The sequence below is a fragment of the Lactuca virosa genome, chromosome 6, assembly GCF_052849685.1.
Source record: "Lactuca virosa cultivar CGN04683 chromosome 6, Lactuca_virosa_CGN04683_v6, whole genome shotgun sequence".
In the NCBI taxonomy this organism is placed as follows: Eukaryota; Viridiplantae; Streptophyta; class Magnoliopsida; order Asterales; family Asteraceae; genus Lactuca; species Lactuca virosa.
In genome coordinates this window covers 187,038,592-187,044,678 of record NC_136431.1, presented here as the reverse complement: position 1 = coordinate 187,044,678, position 6,087 = coordinate 187,038,592, and positions in this window count along the sequence as shown.

The window sequence follows — 6,087 nt, the reverse complement described above, 5'->3', positions numbered from 1 at the left end:
ATTTAAGCCATTACTAAGCAATAAAGAATAAAATCCAACCTTGGTCATAGGCGACACTTTCCTATTTCCCATGATTAAGTTTATCTTCCCGTGCTCCACATCCCTACTTCTTTTTAGTCCCTGCAAATCAGAACAAATGTGTAATCCACAACCTGTATCAAGGACCCAAGAAATAGCATGTGATGTATCATTAGAATGAATAGTGTAGATACCTGCAAAGGAGGGCTTGATTTTCCCATCATTAATATCCTGCAAGTACTTTGGGCAGCTTCGCTTCTAGTTCCCCTTTTCATGGCAATGGAAGCACTCTTCTTCCTTTGGATTCGTAGAGGGCACAACAGAACCAACTTTGGTTCCGCTAGAAGAAGATTCATCCCGAGACTTTCCTTTGGAAGGAGCCTTCCTCTTTTTACCCTTACCATGTCCAATTGCCAGGACAGGGGCAGTAGCAGTAGGAGTAGGAGTAGTAGCAACAGATTTGCCTTTCATGTTGCTTTCAGCAGTTCTGAGGAGTCCCTGAAGCTTGCTAAGAGTGACCTCCTCCTTGTTCATATGATAGGATATACGAAACTGATCATAACAAGGAGGTAGGGAATGAAGAATAATATCAATAGCTAGTTCATCATCAAAGTTGACATTCAATTTTAGCAAGCGGTCCACATATCTTTTCATTTTCTGCAAGTGGCCCATGATGGACTCTCCATCCTTTATTTTAGTGGTGATCATGGAGGCTATGATCTCATACCTCTCCTGCCGAGCTGATTGATGGTACCTTTCCATCAAATCTTGGTGCATTTCATAGGGCCAGAAGTCCTCATAGGACTTTTGCAACTCATCAGACATGGTAGCTATCATTATACACGACACTTTTGTCGCGTCCCTCTCATGAACCCGGTACTCCTCAATTTGCTCGGGAGTAGCAGTTTGCTCATCAATTTCCTTCAGCTCCTTGTCTAGGATATATTCTTTGTCCTCATATCGAAGGGCCATGCAAATGTTTCTGATCCAATCATTGAAGTTGGATCCATTAAAGATGGTTCTCCCTACTAAGTTCATTAGGGAGAAAGAGCCTGAAGGGTTTGAGCCTGAAGCATTGTTTGGGATAGACATCTGTAAAAGAAAAGGAACAAAGTTTAGATTAGATGAGAATCCTTAATAAATCATCCAAATAAAATATTAAGGCTATGATCCAACACAATATTCTACAATTGCGAAGAGGGATGCCGTAATCCAATTTTAAAATATTTGAAGGTAGGTAAATGACGATTTACCAATTTCTACCATGAAAAACGAAATTACTTATTAGGTTTTAATTGGATTTGAAATTCCTAGATTCTTTGAGATTCATTGAACTTTCAATGACATGTTTAAATCTCGATTGTGCCCTCTCAAGTTCGTGACTGGGATGCCGAGGATCACAAACAAGGTGTGAATAACCATGCAAATATACTTGGTACTCTTAATGTTACAAATCACCTAACCAATGTGCCGGTTAACCACACACGCTCCATTGATCTATGATTAACATTAAGCTACCCTTTGCCACTCTTTATTAGTCCCAACTTAGTGTGCCGGTTAACCACACACGCTCCACTAACACTTAATAAAGTGAAAAGTGTAATTTCATGGATTAGCACCTATTCACATTTTTCCTAAAGTAACTATGATTGAGAATTTAATAATAGGGTTAGTTACTTTATAATTTCATTATACTTTTAACGAGAATTAATGTCCTGTCCTACCCGTTCGGCTAACGACCCTCCACCAGTCAAGGAAGCGGTGGGTGAGAATGGACAACCATTAAACTGCCATTTTATAGGCAGTAACCTTATACCCCCCTTATAGACTGGCTTCGTGAATGAGGCCTACTAATGGCAAGAATGACTTTTCTTATACATACATATATATATATATATATATATATATATATATATATATATATATATATATATATATATAAATATAAGTATTAACATTTAATATTATAATAGTATAAGGGTAGAATTTTAATCTTTTAAAACTATAGGGGTTTGGAATTAAATGTCTTATTAATGTGACTTTACAAATTCCAAAACTTGAGGGAAAGTTTTGAAACTTTTCAATACCTTTCATATTCATAACCTATGAACCATTATGAGTTTTAATATCCATGAATGTGACTTTTCATATAACTTGAGGACAAGTTACAATAACACATTTCATTAACAATTAGATCAAAATTTTGGATCAAACACAATTATCATCTAATTTTTCCTATTGATCTAAACAAACTCATAACACGACAATTCATATCAAATACTACTTATAATTACTTTATTATCTAAACATTTGAAAATTGCCTTTTAAATGGATGAAGACTATCATTACCAATTCAGAAAATACCATTTTTATGATTACAAAACAGTTTGTGGTAATGACTCTATCCATTTCTGTCCAAGAACTCGAAGTTTCTGCACACAGGAGCACCAACTCATCAAGTACATGAATTGGACTCGCCGAGTTGATGCCTTACTGAGTGGACTCGTCGAGTCTGTTCATGGAATCGGCGAGTTTATCTGTCAGAATGCAGAAAAGTCAATTTTCAGCTTTGAAAACAAGTGTGCATCAAGTATAACAGAAAGCAATCCTAGGCTCTGATACCACTGTTGGGATTTAAGCACTATAACACTCCTATGGTGCACATGCAACCGTAGATGCTTTGGAACTATGTTTTCTCTAATTATACATGCATCTTCAAATTTCTAAAGCATATAACTTAACTAGCATACAATTCAAAGTAACAAATAGTTAGAGAACTTACCTCTTGTGTAGTTCTTGACCTTGGAAGCTTGAGCACCTCAAGTGTTGTGCCTCTAATGTGTCACAAACACCAATATGCAAAGTAGGCTTCAGAGAATAAGACTTGTAGATTCAAAAATCGGTTCTATGCTCTTGTGTACATGTGTGTCCGATTTTGACACCAAGGGGAGGCTTTTATAGTGTTTCTCAAGGCTAGGGTTTCGTCCATGAAACCCTAATGCACCATGACCTTCCATATCCCTTAGGCTCCATGGGTTAAAGCTCCATGGACTATCCATGAACCACTTAGCCCACCCTAATGGATCTTTGGCCCACACTATAAGAATGGATGATTTACATAATCAACCCCTTAGATTTAATTAGTCACTTTTGACCACAAAATTAATTCCAAATTAATTCTTGACCAATACTAATTAAATAATATGATTTCTTAATTAATATATTATACTTATAATATATTAATAAATCACCAATAATCTTATTCTCAAAAGTCAGTCCTATCAAATTGCATTGGTGAAGGCAACCCAAAAGGACCATGCTACAATCGGGTCAAGTACATACGAGATATAATTATGGGCTTAGACACCAAATCCAGCAGAGTTTGCTTTGACCGTATTTTTAAGTGCAATTATGCTTATTTCCATCCCAAACTTTCCTTAAGTGCATGTGTGTATGCTTATAATGTGTGATTATTATGTGTTCTAGCTTCAAATTGGTGAACTAAAGTGCATTTTTCAATGATTAATAACATGAAAGGTTGTAATCTAGGTAAACAATCATCATGTCCTCTTTAATTGGTAGAATTTAGGTGCATTAGGCTTAATACACCAATATGAAAAAATTATGATGTGTTGCATAATGAAACTAAAGTTAATTATAGAAGAAGATGTTCGATAAGCATAATTTCTTGTTGTAATAACACATATTGAGATCCAATTGAATATTTCATGAAATGAATCAAGAACACTTAAATGTATTAAAAGGAGTAAATGTTTGGTTTAAAAATGCTTGATGGTTGAAGCAAATGTTATCATAACTTTAGTTAGACAAAAGTATTATAGTGAAATATTTATCTATTAAGTTCTATCTAGCAAAGGAATTCAAATGTTTGACTAAGAAATATCAAAACATTTATGCTAAAATTGAGTATTGGTGAACCATAAAAGTTATATAGTATAAAGATAATATGTTGAAAATGTTATGAGCAAGAATGAGATCAGATGAAACTTCATATGAGTCTTCTAACTTTTAATATGGGGAATTATTGGGCAATTTATAGTAAAATGCTAAGATAAGGCAAATATGACACACTTATGAGTACTAAAATATATTATGGAACAATTAGACATTTTTCAAGGCGAATGTGGATCAAGTATAAGATAAAAGTTAGTTGAACTAACTTCCTTTGGTGAGTACACATATTTTTTTTGGATACATGCATTACTAGTAGTAAATGTTTAGTGAGATATCATATAAAGTAAACTAGTATGATGTTTAAATGATTTTGATAGAACTAAATCATGTTGTGTTTTTATGAAATGATGAAAGAATTTATAAGTATTTTTTATTATGACTAGTTTTATATTCCATAGCTTATGTATCTCATTACACCATATGATTAAAATAAAAGACGTGTGTTCATGCATATATTGTAAGAAAATTGTATATTAGTTATGGTAAATATGATCTTGACACAAGATGTACCAAAGAAGTATGTGTTATATGAATTTGATGAGATGATAAGCTGACATATTCTTCCTATCATGGGGTAGTTATATGGTATTAATGTGATGTAAATCAAACCCTGGCAGAAGCCAAAAACTCGATGTGTATAAATCTCTTTTAAGTTTATAAAATTGAATTTACTTTAACTGGTGCTAGAAAACCACTAGGCTAGTGACCTAACCATATCATAGTACAACTTTGGTAAGTTCCGATGTCGCACACTAGAGGAATGTGTATGATTTAGAGTTTGAAAATATGATTATAAGTTAAATCAAAGACAACAAAGTACAAGGGAATTTTCATTTAAACTTAATTAAACTAGAAAGCAAACAAAAAAAATAAAGTGTAACATCCTGTTTCGAGAAGTTTCTTATTTTGGGATTGTGGACAATAAATGGATCAAGTAAAGGCCTTGGGCTTCAAGGGAATAGGATTTAGACCCCATCGGATGTTAATAATATTGGTTATGTGAGATAAACCCTTAGTTTGTGTTTTGGAGCCAAAGGGTAAAATGGGAAAACTTACATTGATGGGTTTTGAGCATTACAACATTCCTATCGTGCACATGCAACCCTAATGCTTTGGATCTAGGTTTTTCTCAAGTTATACATGCAAATCAATTATCCAAAGCAAAACCCTAGATCTAGTATATACAATTCGAAATATATATATTAGGGTTAGAAGATTACCTCACTTGTTATATTGTAATAACAAGAAGAATCCTTGATGTCCTTGACTCTTGAAAGCTTAGTGCCCCAAGTGTTGCACCTCTAATGGAGTCACAAATACTCAACACAACAAGAATGACTTGGAGAGAAGAAAGTCGGCCAGGGAAACTCCTAGAAGCATAGGGACGATTTCCTTAGGGTTTAAAGGCTTTATATAAGGTTAGGTTGCTTAGTCTTCAAGTTGGACTTGAATAAGGAAACCCTAGTTCCAAACTTAGGCCCAAAGAAATCCATGGACCTCCTTGGTAAGCCCTTGGACGAAATCTTATGGGGTAATCCATAAATTTTGTCCACTCCACTTACAAGGAGTCCTAAGCCCAATTTCGCAACTATCAACGATGTGTAAAACAACCCGTCCATTATTAATCAGTTCCTTTTAATCCCTAAATTAACATCAAATTAATTTCTAATTAATTACTCATTATAATATGATTTCCAAATAATATATTAATCTTATAATATATTAATAAAATCATTCAGAGTACCAATTTATTATTCATATAATAAATCCTACTCTCTCTCTCTCTCTCTCTCTCTCTCTCTCTCTCTCCTCTCTAGTCATCCTATCAAGTTGCATGAGTGAAGGCAACCCAAAAGGACCATGCTCATAATCAAATCAAGTACACACCAAATATAGTTATAGGCTTAGACACCTAATCCAACAATCTCCCAATTGGATAAGTCTAATAACTATTATTACAAGTATGACTTCAGAATTTGATCAACAATCGTAGCTTTCAAAAGCCGCTGTCGAACTCTGATCTTATCAGTAATGCGGCCTTTAGATAAGGGATCAAATATTCCTCCGTTCTATAAGATATAGTATGGACATGAG